We start from the raw sequence: 18,635 nt of genomic DNA on the forward strand, positions 1-18,635 counted from the left end.
AACTTGGCTGTAATGTGGAGTTTGGGGAGTTTTGTTTCTAGGTTGTTGGTCTCTGAATAGTTTCTAAATGGAAGGCTGGGCAAATAGGAAGACCATTTTGATTGTGGGGCTGGTGAACAGGTCTTGGACCTTGGCTGATTTTCTCATTCACTTGTGTGGTGATTAAGTGTTTAGGGAGCTGAGAGATTCCAGTGAACCTGTGAGTGAGGTACTCTTCTGCCCTGTGGTGAGGCCCAGATTGAGAGCACTTGGCTCTGACTAGAGGGCACAATCTCACAGTTGCAATGATGGTGCTAAAGCATGTCCTTCCAGCCTTGTCTGTTATCTTGGCCTCTGCTCCCTTTGGCCTATGGAGTGTTTTTCTGGATGAACACATGATTGGGACTTGAACCTATTCTTCCAAAATAACCACCTTCTCAGAAGATCTCACACAAAGCATCTGGATCCAGCCCCACATTAGCTTTGCCTCAAGAAGTGGGATAGAGGTGGGGAATCTTATATTCTCTAGCTCTTATTTGTAACTCTGCAACTTCTTCTAAGTCCAACTGAGGCTCTGATTTTCTAAGAATCCTTGATCAAAGCTTAGCTCTTCTGATATCTGCCTAGAGTGTCTCCTGTCATTAGGTGGGTCTAACTCTCAAGAGTATTTAGTTAACTGTGCTTTGCCCTGGCACCAAAGCACAAAGTAGAAAAACTATTAAGGGGTAAAGGCCTAGAAGATAGAGAAGACTTGGGATACAGTCCAGTAATGACAGTTACTAGTGACCCCTTGTCAGTTCATGGCCTATGGAGTTTACAAAGTAATTTTACATATTTTCTAATTTTGTGCATTACATCAGCATTGTGCAGTGGGTAGAGATGATTGTTTTTCCCTGTGTTACAGATGAGGTAAGTAAAGGTCAGAGACATTGGTGAGATGGACGTGGGTCTGCCTTTCAAATGGAGAGTGGGGAGAGTTGGAGTTGATCATTTCTAGCTAGTGTGAAGCTGAATGAAGTCAGGTAAAGAGGGAGGTGTGTGAGTCATTCCTGAAGTCATACTAGCTTCCTCAAGTTTGCTTGCTTACATTTTTAGTACTTTTTCGTACCTTTCATTTTTACAGCAATTTTGCACAGAATTCCTTATTAAATAATATACTGACTTTTTATCTTGAATATACATCAAAGGGTTTCCTTTAGTCTTATGAAAACTTAATATTTGGGATCTTTAAGGAGAAAGGCAGTGTGAATTGGTGAAGACTAAAATACAAAATGTTTTGAAGGAACTGCCGTTTTCATACAATTGTCCTTCCTTTCAAAGTACTCTTATTTTTCTATATTTCTTTTAAAATGTGCTGCTCAGAACTGATTATGCTACTCCAGATGCCACTTGATGAGGATGAAGTACAAAGGGACTTTGATCTATCTGTGAAATGTCTAATAATGTAGCATTCTACTGGTTCTCAGCCCTCCCTGAACATTCAGATCAGTTGGGGAGTTCCTAAATATCCATGCCAGGTCCCCACTCTGAGAGATTCTAATTTAATTGGATAGGTCCTTGACAGCTTTTTTTCCCTCTAAATTTCAAATTTAAGGCTCCCTAAGGTAATTCAAATGTGTAGCCAGCGTTAGGAACCATTGTACTACCTTTTGGGATTGTAAGCTCAAATGCTTTGCTGTCTAGTCCAATCTTCTACTCTGTTGTGAAATTGGTTCTTTGAGGCTTTTTTAAACCAAATTCATTAAATTTTATTTTGTTTGGTTAGTCCATTCTAGCTTTTTATGGGTTTTAAAAAAGTTTCTTTATACTGTGCAACAAATTAGCAGTCTCTTCTAACATTGCATCAGTTAAACTTTATTTCCCTTGGTTGGTCTATTCTTGCTTTTGGGGAGGGGTTTAAATTTTTTTTTCTTTATGTCATGAAATAGACTAACAGTTTATTTTATCATTGCATCATTTGGAAATTGAATAAGTATTATCCAAATTGTTGATTCAAAGAAATGTTCAATATGATGGGGGTAATCTCACCAGAGCCCCTTCTTGGAATTACAGCCCATTAACTTTTGTATATATCTGGTCAACCAGTGCAGAATCCATTGGGCTCTACCCTCATTTATCTTACCAACATGTTAATGAGGATAATGTGTCATGATAGATTTGTATGCTTTGTAGAAATCAAGATGTATTCTAGGTTTCTATCAATCATCTACCAAGCCAATGACCTCATCAGAGAAAGGAGTATGAGTCACTTGGCATCTTAATCCTGGTAAATCCTATTTCAGGCTCCAGAATTCCCTATTTTCTTTCAGTACCCATAAACTATATGTTTCTTAACTAGGTCCAGGATTTGCTGAGGGCCAGTGCCACAACTGTAGATTTTGTGTACCATCACTTTTCTTTTCCCCTTTTTGGAAAAACAGGGCATCATAGATGTAGCTTTAAAACAATATATTTGGTTTTGAGAAAGTTTGGGAACATCTTTGTGCATGTTTGCCTTGGTTGGCTGAATTGTTTTATTAACCAGTGGTTCTCAGCCCTAGACACACATTGGAATCACCTTGGAAGTTAACAAAACTAACAACAATTCCCAGAATCTCTGGAGATCTGGTGGCCATGGCATCAATATTTTTTTAAAAGCTCCTTGAGGTAACAGTAATGTTCAGCCAGGGATGATAATGACTGCTATGTTAAAAGGAAATGTCAGCTCAGCCTGAATCTAGCTTATTGCACACATGAATAGGCAGGCTTCACAGATGGTGAGATTTTATTCTAGGATTGTGGGGGCCTTGATGAATTTGAGGGGCTTGTGCCCACTCTAAAAAGGACTCAACCCTAGAGAGTGAGTAGTCTGGGGACCTATTTAGATTTAAAATTATCAGCTGTGAGATGGTTTGAACCCTTCAGGAAAAAAGAGTCCTTGTGCATTTGCTGTAATAGTAGGGAAGATTCTGTTCCTTTGCTGTGTGACCTTGGGTAAATTACTTCTCCCCTCTGAAATTTGGATTCCTCATCTGCAAGATAGGATAGGAGGATTAGATAGCTTCAAAGATTTCTTCTGGCTAATGATGTGTGCTTACTTTGTGATTAATAAAAATGATCAAAATGATTAAGGATATTATTATTCAAAACCAGCAGGTAATCCAAAAGATACTTTTTAGCTGATTTGGAATACATAGGGTGATTTGGGGTGGGGGTAATGGATCTGCTTTCCTAATTATATTTGGCTTAGGTTTCTTCTAAAAGGTTGTATTCATTGAGCACACAGTGGCTGCCAGCAGGGAAGAGAGCCCAACAGTGAACTGAGTGGCAGAAAGATTCCAGTTTGAGATTTAGCAGTCTTTAAAAAGACATGTTGCATGGATAATTGAGAATTGCCTCTTATAGATAAAATATCAGCCTCGTAGGTCTGTCTGGGAAAGGAGGAATGGGTGTGGCTACTTTGACAGCCCAGAGCCCCTTCCTGTGGTATTTTAAGTAGCCATTTATTTAGTTAATACTACTGTTAATAAGAATTTGGAAAAAGTTCTCTAGTCATTTCATTGGCTCCTTTTATTTTTTTAATATGAAATTTATTGTCAGATTGGTTTCCATACAACACCCAGTGCTCATCCCAACAGGTGCCCTCCTCAATGCCCATCACCCACTTTACCCTCCCTCTCACCCCCCATCAACTCTCAGTTTATTCCCAGTTTTTAAGAGCCTCTTATGGTTTGGCTCCCTCCCTCTCTAACTTTTTTTTCCCTTCCCCTCCCCCATGGTTTTCTGTTAAGTATCTCAGGATCCACATAAGAGTGAAAACATATGGTATCTGTCTTTCTCTGTATGACTTATTTCACTTAGCATAACACTCTTCAGTTCCATCCATGTTGATATAAAAGGCCATATTTCATTCTTTCTCATTATCCTTGGCTCCTTTTAAAACCTGGAAGTAGTTGAAGAAACTGAGGCATAGAGAGATTAAGTGACTCACTCAAGGACACACAGTTCAGGAAGTGGTAGTTCCTGACCTAGAAACCAGGCCTCTCGGCACTATATCCTGTAGTTCTTCCAGTGTGTCCTGCATAGTGGGCTCTGTGGTCAGAATGTGGTCATGACTCAGAACTGAAGGGGTTCCACTGACATAGAGCAAAACTCATGAGGAAACTTAGAAGAAAGGGGTGAAGGGGCAACCTGGAGGAAAAGGAAATATTAAGGGTGTGTTTGAGGTCAGTTCTTTCTTGCCCTTATCATTCTTCTGTGCTAGTTTCCCTTGGCAAGAATTGGCCATTTGGTCTTTGAGCATCAAAGTCAAGAGTTGGTAGCAGAGAAGAAGGAAAGTTGTGCATGCATAGCAGAGACACTATATGGAAGGCATACCTTCAGTAGGAAATAAAAACACTGGAAATTGTCTTGGGACCCCTGGAAGCAAGCCATGGCTCTGTTCCTACCTTGCTGCCACTTTCCCACCAGGGGATAAAGGCCATTCCCCACTAGGCCTCAGTTCCCATGTCATTAAAATGAGGAGTGAATTCAATAGAAGAACCATGTTTTCAAATGAAATCTGAGCCAGAAGCTTCTATATAGAACAGGAAAAAGCAGAACTAGTTTGGTTGAAATGGGCCTAGGACAGAGGTGGAGGACAGAGTCTAGAATCTTGCCAGAGTAGACCTTACTTATTAGGGGAATTGGGATTAGGACAGTGGGAATGGCTCTGCCCAGCTCAGACAGACTGCTTAGAAAATAGGACAAACTTAGGTAGGAGAGGTAATTCTTTCACTTAAGTGGGCAGGATTCACAGAGAATCACAAAGGGACAGAGATAAGAATACCTTGGAGATCTATAGCATGCATTCCTATTTTACAAGTGAGAAAAGTAAGTCACTGAAGGGAAAAGGGACTTGTCCAAGGTTTCAATGATGGGCCTGGGATCCTGAGTCCTCAAATCAGGACTTTATGTTCTGTAATCTGCTACCTCTGCTATGGGGTGCTGGCTCAGTGCTCCTTTGGCTAGATCAGAGACCTGAATGCACTCTCGAGTTTGGCTGGAGAAAGCAAGTTGATAGAGAAACTGGGAGAACAGTAGTATTATGTAACCTCCTGGAGGGGAGCAGGCCTGTCAGTAGTTCTTGGGGTGCCAGGCAGTGAGGTGAGGGATAGGAAATCATAGAATCTCCTGCAATGCAGACTACATTAGTTCTCCTGAGGGAGGGAGCCCTGGATCCAGCCCTGTGCTGTGCAAACATCTACCCTCAGGGTCCAGAAGAGGCCAGCACTGCATATCCATAAACAGCTCTGGGAATGGTTCTGGAAGCTCTGAACTCTGCCTGCCTGCCTTCATTAGAGGAGGGGGAGCCATGCACCTCCATGCCCAGCTGGCTGCAGGAAGAATGTGCTAAGTGCCCACCCCCACCCCCTCAGAATGTGGTGCCTAAAGACAGCAGCTACTTTTAGCTGTACCTCCCACAGCCTCTCCTCTGCCCACTCTCTTCCTTCCTCCTCCCTTTGTGAACCCTGCTGGTTGGCAGGAGGTCTGGGCAGTAGTGGCTGCTTTGACATTGGGAAAGAGGCAGGCAGTGGGGAGCCAGGTGACCCTAGGAGAGGCTGTGGTAGACCTAGTATAGTGGGCGGGGGGGGGGGGGTCAGAACAAAGGCAAAACTATGAGACTGTTTTGTGGTTAGGGCCCAAAGGGAGTGGAGGGATTTATTAATTTCCCTTAGACCTTGCAACCAAATGAACTGCTTGTCTTAAGAATCAAGGTTGAACTGCACAGGAGGACTCAGGAAGATTTATTGGACAAAATGCACATAGACACTTTCTGTACTTGGATTTAGAGAAAGGCAACTGGGGCTAGTAATGCTTGCTTGATTCTTGATTGTCAAGAATCAACACTGTCTTACACTTTTCAGGGATTTTACAAATTATCTCACTTGATGTTTTCTGTAGTCCTGTGAAGTAGTAAGGACAGGAAATATCATTTTACAGATGAGAAAAATGAGACTCAAAGAGTCATTGTCATATAACATCTGATCTGGGCTCAAGCTCTGGAAGTTATAGTGTCTTTTAAAGTCATTCCAGATGGCTGTATCTTCTAGAAAAGGGGTATTACAGTTATTTTGAATCTAATTCATTGTGGAAGCTGGAAAACTAGGCTTAGAAGGCTTAGAAAGAGAAAGGACTCACTCAAGGAAGCACAGTATGTTTGTAGTAGTACTGGAACTAGAACATTGCCTAGCAAGGATGTGAGTTCCTGGACCTGTGGCTTGCAAGCTGCTTTTGATTTTCACAGATGGTGAAGAAAACCTGTGTAGTGTGATGGGAAGCAAATGGTCACTGAACTAGTAATCTGTCATTTTTTAGTTTTGTGACCTTGGGCAAGGTACTTAGCCTCTCTGAATTCGTTTTCTTTTCTGTTAATTGGGGTGTAAATCCCTGAGAACTCTCTGAGGCAGAAATATCAGTGTGACTGTTATAATGGAGGGAAGTGACACTCAGTAGGCCCTTTGTAAAGGTTTTGTTAATGAAAGACATACACATGACTTAAGAGGGGCTGCAAATATGAACTCAGTCACTGGGTAACCTTGAACAAATATCATTGTCTTTGTGCCTTATTTCTCAGTCACAGCATGAAGGACTCTTTTACTTCTCTCCATTAAAAGTATAAAAGTTCTGTGACCTGGCCCATGTCTTGGATCCTTGGTGGAAAGCTGGATTTTTTTTCTATAGGAGGCTTTCTTTTACTTACCCCAGCTCCATCTCCCCCACCCAGCCACATACATATTGCTATGAATAGCAGACTAGCTTTCTCTCTCCCTGTCTCCTGCAAAGTTAAAAGAGGAGCTTGGCAGAAAGCCAGAATTAATTGTGTTTTTATTTAGTGCCTTCTCAAGTCCATCAAGCCAGAACCATCGAGGCACCTGGCAATTAAAAATCAATTCTTGGCCCCCAGGTCCTTGGCTAGGATTTGTGATGAGAATTACTGGGTTTTCATGATACAATTAAGAGTTGTGTTGGAAACTGCAGGTTCCTAACAAATGACCTACTTAGAAAAAATCAACACTCTTCGCCTTTGTCTGTATCATTTTGTTTGGAAAATTCTCATTTCTTGGAGGGCAGAGCTAGAAGATAAGGACTATTGTATGGTTTTCTATACACACATTGGCCACATTGGCCACATTGGCCTTTTCTCCACAACCCTATGAGGTGAGCAAGGTCAGGATTATTCCCCATTTTAGGGCTAAGGAAATTGACTCATAGAATTGCTCTGATTGACTCAGATCAGTGCTGCTTCTTAAAAGCAGTGGTGTGCAAGGAAGAGCTTAGAATGTAGAGTTAACTGTTATCAATTCACCAACCAACCAACCAAGTGGCCTTTGGCAATGATATTGTTCTCCTTCTGCACTTTGTTTCTATCTAGGTCTTGTTATAAAAGTTAGTCAATAGCAGATAAAACCAGGCAGATGCCACTAGATAATTCTGGCTAGGTTGGTATTGAACTACTGATTGACATTTCAGATACATCTATTTTGACCTATGGTATGTCCACTCAAATATCATATCATCCAGGGATGCATGAAGGGTAGCCCTAGATTCTTTTGCCTTTCATGTTCAGTTTGGAGGTTTTCTTTTTGTGAGGTACATTTGGGATACACATGGGATACAAGTGTGGAGTACACTTTCACATTGACACACTTGGAACACACACATTCAGTTTATCATGAGGTACACTCACATTTGGACTTACTCTGTACGGGCAGGGTATACACACAAAGGCACATATGATGCATGCTTATGCAAATTTGTATGTGTGGACACACGTGCATGCATATAAGGTATGACCACACACCCAAATACACATAGGGCACACTGAAATGCATGTTCAGATATACTCCTACCCCCAGAAAATACACTCCTATCCCTAAAATACATACTTTAAAGAACTTACCTGCATGAATCACCCTCCCCTGATGAGATACATTTTAACACACCTATGGGGCACACTCACATGCCCCATACACCCCTATGGGGCACACTCTGATCCAGAACACATGCTACCCTTAGAACCAACTAGTTGTCCCAGCTTTCCAAGTGGGCACATCCCAGTGCTGGCCCCACCTGGTGGGCCTTTATCAGTTTGCTCTGGCCCTCCCTTCCTTTATCCGTGAAATCAGACTTCAGAGAGCAGTGAGCTCAAGGATAAAATGGATACTCAAGATGGCATGTGTTATAGCAGTCTCTTCAATGCAAACAAAATTTGCAACTGAGCCCTCAGATGTTGTGTTAATAGGCAGATGGAGAAGAATGGAGAAGATAAATTGGCACTAATCAGCGCAGAAAGCTTGAACCTGCTCTTCCATCCACCAATCCACTTCCAAACAATTATGGAATGATATGATTGTGAAAGGATGTCCTAGACAACCTAAAGTAACTGAATATCACAGTTCATTTTTCTTGGGAACGAAGTAACAACTTGGACCCCAGCAAGTATATCTAAATTGTATGTGGGAGGATGTGAGGGGAAGTAGCAGGATGCCTAAGACCCAGCCTCTTCTGGGTCAGTGGTGGGTAGAGAGAACAGCCATTTTCTTCTTCTTTTTAAAAAACTTTTATTTGCATTTTATGCAGAATTTACTCCTGGGCTATAAGTTTTTGTTTCTTCAGTTTCTCTTGGGATATCTTTTTCTTCTGTGCAACCGCCTCTTCTGGTTTAGGAACAATCTGCCCTTTTTCAGTAAGGATAATCTTGATGTGGCAGGGAGAGCTCATTTATGGGTTAGTCCAACTGTGAGCCCTGTAAGTTCTATGCTGCATCTTGGGGACTTTGTTCACCTGGGTGTGTTCAATGACCAGAGAATCTGCATCTAAACCCTTAAGTTCAGCATTACTCTCTGCAGTTTTCAGCATGTGAAGTAAAGATTCAGCACTCTTTTTGGGCCACTGGCCCTGTGTCCCATTGCACTATTTGGTCTGGACACACTTACCTACTTCACCATTGTAGCAATGGAATGGCACACATTGCTTCTGCAAAGTGACATCATTCACATACTTAGTGGCATTTCATATATGCATACTCTTGATGGCCTGGGCAGTTTCATGTGTGTTCTTGAAGTAACCATGAAGATTTGAACCTCTTGCTTTGCATGATTTTGTAGGATTTTCTGGGTCAAGTGAATAGGAACCATTTTTAGAGATCACCTCAGGCCACTTCAATAGCCACATTCTTAATGACCACAACCCTGCCCCTAGGCACAACAGCTTGAGCCATCTGGCCCCACTAATGAGGACCTGCTATTTTTAGAATTTCTCAACCTGGAAATCAGGTCGGGATGTCCTAGGGAGGCCTTTCTGGCCTTTAGTAACCAAAGGCTGGAGCTGGAAGGAGAGAACCCTAGACTCAGTGTTGATTGAAGGTATTAAGCAGAGAGACAGGTAGCTAGAGTGTGCCAGGTCTGCCCTGCAGCAGCAACCTTACCCTGAGTGGGATACTCTTGACTATGACAGGCCTATGCTTGTTTCTCAACTTTGCATTTGAGATCAAGAAACATGAATTCCAGTCACTGTTTTGAAACTTAGGGTGTACCTCAGTCAGGGTTCCCTCCTCTGTCTGGGTCTTCTTTGGTCTGTAGGCAAAATAGCCAGTATATCCCTCAGATGCTGGCAAGAACTCAGACTAAAAGTTGAGAAAATGCTTTGCAGACGTACTAATTCTTCACCCATGAATCTGTACTTCCATCCATAATCTACTTTCAATGCCCATCAACAACCAGGCCTGACTCCTATCACAGTAGCCATAGAAAGAAAAGGGGGTGAGGGAGAGGAAACCTCATGGTGTCAGGTTGATCAAAGTCATACTGGGGTCACCCTCAACCTTACAGATTTTTTTCAGTGCTAGGTCAATCCTTTCTCAGAAAACAGGTTTGCAACATTATACAGTTTTGCCTCCTCAGAACCCTAGGCAGCAAGGAAAAGTGGAGGACATCAGGAGCAAGGACTTCTTCCTAATCTAGGAAAAGCAAAGTCAGACCACCTATACCTGCCATCTGCCAGAGGAAGCAACCTGGAATGCTGACCCCAAGAGAGTGCCTTATTCCATTTTGTGCTCAGGACTATTTCACCTGCTTTGTTGAAGGGGATGGGTCAGGAACTAGACTACATAGGCTCAAGTTCAGATTTCTTCTTGCCATTATACATTGTGGCCAAAGGTCTTCCAAGCCTCAGTTTTTTTTAATCTGTAAAGTGGGCTTAACTATAAATCTCAGGATTGTTGGATACAAGAATTCATCATGGCAAAGGGTGTGAAATGTGTCTCATAAAATGTTGAACATGTTTTGCTGCTGTTTGGATTCTTAAGAGTTCATCCAGGTCATTATTACAGGTAGTTTAGAGGTAATTCAGGAGCTTGTTTTCATTTTAGTTCTCACTCCTTTCCCCTATCCTTCCTTTAAGGCCAGTATTGTCTCCATTTTACAGATGTGGATACTGAAGCACAGTGGAGGGAGAGACCAGCCTGAGGCTATATAATTAGGCAGTGGTGGATCCATGCCTTCAGACTCTGTTTAGTGTTCTTTCTCTATGTAGTTCCAAGCTACCAGCCAGAAATCCAGTGCTAAAGAAAGCTGCCCATGGCAGCTTAAGTTAACATAATTTAAAAACTTGATTTGTTTCTGACACAGAACAAGGAAGGGGGGCTATCTGGGGCCTGGCCTTCACCAGAAGTATCCTGCTTGTCCATGAGAGGCACGTTCACTGATCTTTCATCCCTTCTACAGCAGCTTAAGTCCTACTGGTATCCTGCATGTTGGATGCAGTGCAGCGTTGGAAAAGATGCTAAACTGTTGTGATAGGGAATTGTGCTGCCCATTTAAGCTACTTCAGAGAGGGGTCCCTGAAGGCACTTGATCAACCCCCACCTCATCATAGCTTCCAGGGTACAGAAGCTTTGTATGGCTGACCTGCATAAGGGTTTAGGTAGAAATGTATCTAAGAATATAATATTTGAGGGCCTTAGTCTGTGGAGTATTTTGCCAACTCTTGAAGGATAAGATAGTGGTTATTCAAGAACCAAAGCTGGGAGAGTCCCTTGAGACCATCTTGGCTGATTCTCACCTGGCCTTGATGTGGACATTAAATTTCAGCTGGGCTGACTTTTTCTCACTTAATGTGTTCTTCCTTGTATATTATAGACTCTTAAGCTGGGCCAGATTTTCTAGGAGGCCTTCTACCTTGTATATTTTTGCCTTTCTGAACCTAGGAGAGATACATTGAAACTGAGTGGTAACAGGAAGGCGATGAAATAATCTGTGGAAGTCATGCCTTGGGTGCTAGGCATCAGGGAAGATGGCCTTTTGTATCTTTCTTCAGCTGTCCTGCTGTGAATATGTTACTTTCCTATGGCCCCTGATAGGCTGTGGGAGCCTAAATGAAAGTGTTTTTCATTTGTGCTGCTAAAATCTGCAGGATGACTATGGCACTTCCCTGTCTGGGGGATTAGACAGTTTCTGGAGTGGGGAAACTGGAGGAAAAAAGGAGAGAGACACCTTCTGTTCTTCAAGTTTGAGAGCCCAAAGAGTGTATAGGGAAGAGTTAGCTGCTGAAGCCCTGCCAAGAAGCAGCCACACAGTTTCCCCAGCTCCCTTGACCCTAGACACCTTATCTTAAAATTATTTTATTTTTGAATAGGAAATACATCCACATGGTCAAAATCTAAACGATATAAGAGGATGCACAGTGAAAAATCTCCCTCCTGCTGCTCCCTTCCAGCCACGTGGCTGCCTCTGCAGAGGTCACCAGTGGGTCCTTCCAGAGAAATGTTCTATGGATATATAAATATATATGGATATATTCATTTTTTTAAGTTTATTTATTTTTGACAGAGACAGAGTGTGAGCATGAGCTGGGGAGGGGCAGAGAGAGAGAGAGACACACACACACACACAGAATCCGAAACAGGCTCCAGGCGACAAGCTGTCAGTACAGAACCTGACGCGGGGCTCAAACTCACGAACTGTGAGATCATGACCTGGGCCGAAGTTGGACGCTTAACCGACTGAGCCACCCAGGCGCCCCTAATTTTTCTTTTTTTAATGGTTATATACCCACTGTTCTATGCCTTGCTATACTTTGGAGGTTCTTTGAACCTGTGGAGCATGAGGATGTGCTATGGAGAGCAGAGGTTAAGATCACTGGTTCTAGAGTGAAACTATTTGGGTTTTGGTTCTAGCTGTGTGACCTTCAGCAATCACTTCAACTCTTTGAACCTTGGTTTCTTCATTTTTAAAATGGGGATCAAATAAGTTAGTATATGTAAAAACTTAGATTTGCCTTTGACATATAGTATGCACTCAGTAAATGTTAGTCATCTTTTTTATTATTAGAAGAAAAACATTGGACTATGAGTCAGAAGATCTGAGTTCTCTTTGGCCTCTGCTCCTGGGATAACTGAGTGACTTCCTTTGTCCAAGCCTATTTTCTCATTTTTAAAATGTAAGGTCTTATTCCTACTTGGCTTATCTTCCAGAGTTTCTGGGAGATCATGAATGTGAAAGCAACTTAGCTTCATTCAGTGAGCTCATGAATGTGAAAGCAACTTAGAAACTGTAATGTGCTAAGAACATGGAAGTGGTGCTACTTACTCTTTTCATAGAACTACCTTGAGTGGCTTGAACCCAGTGTCCTGAACTGGGTGGAGAAGGCAGTGCCCTTTCTTCTGGCAATGGAACCTAAATGCCATCCTTGGACTGGAATTCTATTTTGGGTGTATGTAGCCCATGGCAAAAATTCAAAATAGTCAGGTTTTGTCTTTTGACATTTTTTATCAGACTACATACCTCTTCTGATTTCCTTGTTTCCATGTTTTCTTTGCCTCCCCTCTGTCCCCTTTAACTCCCCCTCTGTCTCTTGTCAAAACCTGCTTTTAGAAGCAAGGCAGCAGCATCTTTCAAAAGTGACCCCAACTTTCCATTTGAGATAACCCAGTTCAACTAGCTCAGAGAGGAGCTAGATCTGCCCAAGTTCATACCACAAATCAGTAACTAAGCCAGGCCTGGAGTCTCTTCTTCCCATCCCATTGTTTTTTTTTTGTTTGTTTGTTTGTTTGTTTGTTTGTTTTCACTTTGCATTTTAGTGTGAATTTGAATTTGAGATTCTTTAGCAAAGACGTTCGGTGATGAGAGATATTCTGGTAATGTCTGCATTTAGCCTTCATAGTGAGGTGTTCTTAATTTCCAGGGTCAGACTTTTCTGGGGTCCTGAGGGATAGGAGAGGCAGTGCTGGTTGTAGTACTGAAGGGATGATATCTGTAGAGCAGAGGGAGGAAAGAGTACCAGAAAATATCTAAAACAGTGATCTCCAAAGTGAAGCTCAGGGAGGAAACACTGGAAGTTCTTTATATATTAAATTGCTAATCTCATTATCAATTAATTTCCATTTTTGTGTAAATGTTTATAAAACACATACTACATTAGTACTACATTAGTATTTAGATACTGGGGTAGATATTAATTTTTTAACCAATTGATGTTTTTTAACCAAAAACAATTAACAACCATCTTTCTAAAATACTGTAGGCTTGGTTTCTAATTTTGGCTCTGCTGCTGACTAGCTTTAGATGTTAGGTAACCTCTTCACTGGAACCTCAGTTTTCTTATCTGTAAATTGTTAGGCTGAACTAGGTGTGCTGGTTCTTGAGAATCTCCAATCCAGATCTTCTCTGAGCATAAGAATCCACTGCCAGGCTCTTGAACCTGAGACAGAGTCAAGAAGATTATGTTCAAGTTCTAGCATCACACTGGATGCTTTGTCTCTCAGTCAGTTGCCCTGGGCCTTCCCTTCTCCACCCCCACCTCCTTCACCTAGCCCAGACAGGCAGAAGCTGTCTTACAGAAGCCTGGCTGACCTACTTGAAGTTCTGTTGTTACAAGCACAACCACTTTTCCATTGGGACAAAGACCCAAAGCCATCCCTCCTAGGCCCTGAGGGTAGGTCTGAATATGGTGATCTTATGCCCTCTCAGACAGCCTAAGTTTAGATGATGCATTCCTCTGAAGGTAAGTCAACTCCAACTCAGCCAGTTTGTGTCCCCCAAGGCCTGATCCAGTGACTACTCATAGAACACCGCCGCTGTCTGCTCATGCACTATTTACCATGTCTACTGAGAGCACAGGATTGTGCTAGACTTTGTTAGGAGAAACATGTCCAACCCCTCAATAGGAACTACTGCTGATAGGGACCAGAGCTACTGTTTAATGCCTTGACCAATGTCTTTTCTCTCACTGTGAGCCAACAGGCAGAGGGAAATCAATAAGCCACTAGAAACCATCTTCTACTTTCTGATGGTCTCTTTAAATGCAGATTTCCTCTTTGTGTTGTAAGGACTCCCCTACATTCTCTTTGTAAAGGCTCAAAGCATTTGCAAGGCTTTGTCCTGGGTGGGCATGCTTAGTAGACTTAAAAGTGTTTAAATTGATTGAAATATATTTATTTTTTTTCTTTCTGTTCTCCAGATATAGGAGCAAGTCAAAGTGCTCCTAACTAAATGTTGTTCCTGTTCTCACCACCTTAGAGCAGATGGCCACATTTAAAGATGACATTAGAACCATTAGTTCCAACCTATCTCCTTCTCTGCTCCTCCCCCCACCTACAGCCCTCCTTCCCCTACAATATTTTAACACGACATCTGTCAAATGGATAAAAAATGACTTTCCCTTCTCTCTGCCTTGCCCACCCACCCTCTGGCTGTGGTGCTGATGAGTATAGAACTATGCATGTGGGAGGCATGGAGGACAGATTCTTCATTCTCCCCCTCCCCTTTTGTAAACTTAGAGGAGCCCCACCTCCACTCCTTCTCAGGAAACTCCAAGACTGGCCTTTAAGTCACAATTCAGGAAAAATTAAGGATCCCAGGGCTGGTCCCAGTAGAACCACATAAAGAAATTCAAGAACCCAGGTGCAGAGCCCTAGATAGGTCTGGGTGACCTCAGGGATTGGGGGCTCCTTGAGCCCCCTGCCTCTTCCCTAGGCTTGCCTTCACCATCTCTTAAGGTTTGAAGGCAATGAAGAGACTCAAATGGGTGGCTGGAACTTAGTACCCATAGCAAGTCCAAGAAGATGGTCACAGTGCCCAGGGTAGGAATTTTGGAGATGGAGCCCAAGGTGACTCAAGAAACAGATAAGGGTCAGGGTAACCTCCAGTTTGGAATGGTATGCTTCTGACTCAACTCATAGCGACAGCATTTCTGAGTTATTTTTTGTTTTACTAATAATTTTTCTTTTAGAATATTAGAGTCTAACTTGGATAGATTGAGCACAGCTCTTAGAAATTGTTTCTAGACTATAGCATAGAGAGATTTTCCATTAGGGCCACTGTGGGTCTCAGGGCTGAAGGTCAGGGCATGGGTGGGAGAAGAGATGCAACAGAGCAGGTGAAAATAGCCTCTCAAGGCTGGGAAAACCATCCTGGACAAACTACTGTAATCCCTCAGCCTGCCTGTAATCTAATACAAGAAGGGGAAGTCAAGGACAAAGTTTCAGAGACTCTGGTTTCTTCCAAATGATCCAGTGCAGTAAGAGGAAATTCTTGTATTTCAAACTCTGGCTTTAGTAAGTTTAAGATACTTGGTCTCAATATGATATTCAGGTTCACTCTGGCTGTTTTTTAAAAAAATTCTAGGATGAGGGGTGCCTGGGTGGCTATGATGGTTGAATGTCTGTTTCTTGATTTTGGCTCAGGTCATGATCCCAAGGTCATGGGATCGAGCCCTGTGTCAGGCTCTGCATTAAGTGTGGAGCCTGCTTAAGATTCTGTCTTGCTCTGCCTCTGCCCCTCTCCCCTGCTCACATGCTCACCCTCTTTTTAAAATAAAATAAAGTAACATTAAAAAAATAAAGTAAAAAAAAAAATAGACACTCTGGGGTGATTCTGAGCAGGAGGTCTATGAGAACTGGCCTAATGGGTTGGAGGCCAAAAGATCCCAGAACAACTTGACATTAACTCCTATTTCCAATGTTTTGGACATTCAAGCTGATGTTTATCAGATTGGGAGGTGCTCTGGGTGAGAGACTTCTCTAGCCAACAGGATCATGATTGGTTGGTGGTCCAGAAACATGTCTTCTCTGTGATCTGTGCAATCCTTGACCTATTTGGCTGCATTTTCTGTAAAGGACTTATTTCTTCTACAAGACCAAACTCTTAGCATCATGAACTTTCGGGCAGTATCTGGGTCTCACTTCATTTGCTCCTGGACCCATTAGGTTGAGCTAGTGGCTGAAGTTTCATATCAGAAGAGTCCATTGCTAAGGTTCAGACCAAGCAAGTAAATACCCTTGCTTCATATATGTTTGATTGTTCACCGTTATAGCTAAGGTCACCTTGTAACTTCTTTGGAAGAAGTACAGAAAGGTGTGTCCTTTGTTATTAGTCTATAATGAATGAAAAAAATCTCCTTCATAACTTGGGAAGCTTATCTGGGTTTTCCAAACTTTTAGGGCCTGGCAGATATGAGTTGGCTTGTAACCAAAGTGCATATTGGCCTCTGGATCAGGTGATCTATCTTGCTCATGCTGAGCCTTAACCTCATCTGGGCTGATCTTTCAAAAACAAGTCAGTCCAGCTGAGTTTTGTGTTTGTCAGGTGTGGCTGAAGCCAACCATAGACCTTTCATTTTATTAAAGTGAAAAATGGATGGCACAATGGGACATTGAAGGAAGCCAATGCCCAATGACTCAGAAATTACATGAACAAACTAGGGAAAAAGTGATCATGTCATGAAAAGATGATATTTACATACTCCCTTTCAGTACATTTAGAGCCATCATCATTGAATTCATTAACTATTCTGCTCAGAAATGAAATTATTTAGTTATGGGTGATAGCAACACCCAGGTTAGAGCTGAAATAATGCAGATATGAACTATTAAGTCACAGGAGAAAGAAAAATCAATTATTCGATTTTTTTAAAATACTTTTTAAAAACACTTATTCATTTTTGAGACAGAGAAAGAGCACGTGTGGGGGAGGATCAGAGAGAGAAGGAGACACAGAATCTAAAGCAGATTCTAGGCTCTGAGCTGTCAGCGCAAAGCCTGATGTGGGGCTTGAACCCATGAACCATGAGATTATGACCTGAGCTGGATTTGGACGCTTAACCAATTGAGCCACACAAGGGCCCCCAATTCTTGGGATTTAAAAAATATTCATAGTAGTGTTTTTCTTATCTGGCATATTTTCATCCCCTGATGACCATCAAGCACCTCTGTACATCTTCAGCAAAAACCTGCATCCCACCCCAGAAGCCACCCAGCCATTAATCCTATCAACAACAGAATAGCCTATAGGCCACCTGGTACATATTATGTAAACAGTTCACTTAGCTCCATAGTATGTTCTGCAACCTGACAGAGATGCTAATTATGTTGTTGTGGTCTTCCTCAGAACTTATCTGATTTGAGGGCTCAGGTTGTAGAAGCTAAAAACAGTATTGTTCATTAGGTATTAAGCAGATTATTTATTTATTTATTTATTTAGACAACAAAACAATAATTTATAATCATGTCTCAACAGAAATAATGAACACTGTCCAAACTACAAAACTGACCAAACATCTTCCTATCTTGGCTATTCTAAGTGAATACTACTTCTTTACCAAATTTAACTTTAGGCAAAATCCAGTCTTTCCTGATTTTATTTTATTTTTTATTTTATTTTATTTTTTTGTTTGTTTTCTAATATATGAAATTTATTGTCAAATTGGTTTCCATACAACACCCAGTGCTCATCCCAAAAGCTGCCCTCCTCAATACCCATTACCCACCCTCCCCTCCCTCCCAACCCCCATCAGCCCTCAGTTTGTTCTCAGTTTTTAAGAGTCTCTTATGCTTTGGCTTTCTCCAACTCTAACCTCTATTTTTTTTCTTCCCCTGCCCCATGGGCTCCTGTTAAGTTTCTCATGATCCACATAAGAGTGAACACATATGGTATCTGCCTTTCTCTGTATGGCTTATTTCACTTAGCGTCACACTCTCCAGTTCCATACACATTGCTACATAGGGCCATATTTCATTCTTTCTCATTGCCACGTAGTACTCCATTGCGTATATAAAACACAATTTCCTTATCCATTCGTCAGGTGATGGACATTTAGGCTCTTTCCATAATTTGGCTATTGTTGAGAGTGCTGCTATAAACATTGGGGTACAAGTGCCCCTATGCATCAGCACTCCTGTATCCCTTGGGTAAATTCCTAGCAGTACTACTGCTGGGTCATAGGGTAGGTCTATTTTTAATTTTTTGAGGAACCTCCACACTGTCTTCCAGAGCAGCTGCACCAATTTGCATTCCCACCAACAGTGCAAGAGGGTTCCTGTTTCTCCCCATCCTCTCCAGCATCTAGAGTCTCCTGATTTGTTCATTTTGGCCACTCTGACTGGCGTGAGGTGATATCTGAGTGTGGTTTTGATTTGTAATTCCCTGATGAGGAGCGACGTTGAGCATCTTTTCATGTGCCTGCTGGCCATCTGGATGTCTTCTTTAGAGAAGTGTCTATTCATGTTTTCTGCCCATTTCTTCACTGGATTATTTGTTTTTCGGGTGTGCAGTTTGGGGACACTAGCCCTTTGTCCAATATATCATTTGCAAATATATTTTCCCATTTCGTTGTTTGCCTTTTACTTTTGTTGATTGTTT

General features: G+C 42.0%; 1 protein-coding gene and 1 pseudogene across 6 annotated transcripts in view; one reads left to right on the forward strand and one right to left on the reverse strand.

Annotated features, from left to right (window-relative positions):
• The window catches only part of ARHGEF9 (Cdc42 guanine nucleotide exchange factor 9), a 199,000-nt gene that overhangs the window by 31,315 nt on the left and 149,050 nt on the right, over nt 1-18,635 (forward strand). The window lies entirely within an intron of this gene.
• On the reverse strand, nt 8,568-9,039 carry LOC109259231 (60S ribosomal protein L17-like; annotated as a pseudogene).

Source organism: Panthera pardus, unplaced genomic scaffold (assembly GCF_024362965.1).
Source record: "Panthera pardus isolate Hobbes unplaced genomic scaffold, ASM2436296v1 HiC_scaffold_27, whole genome shotgun sequence".
Taxonomy (NCBI): domain Eukaryota; kingdom Metazoa; phylum Chordata; class Mammalia; order Carnivora; family Felidae; genus Panthera; species Panthera pardus.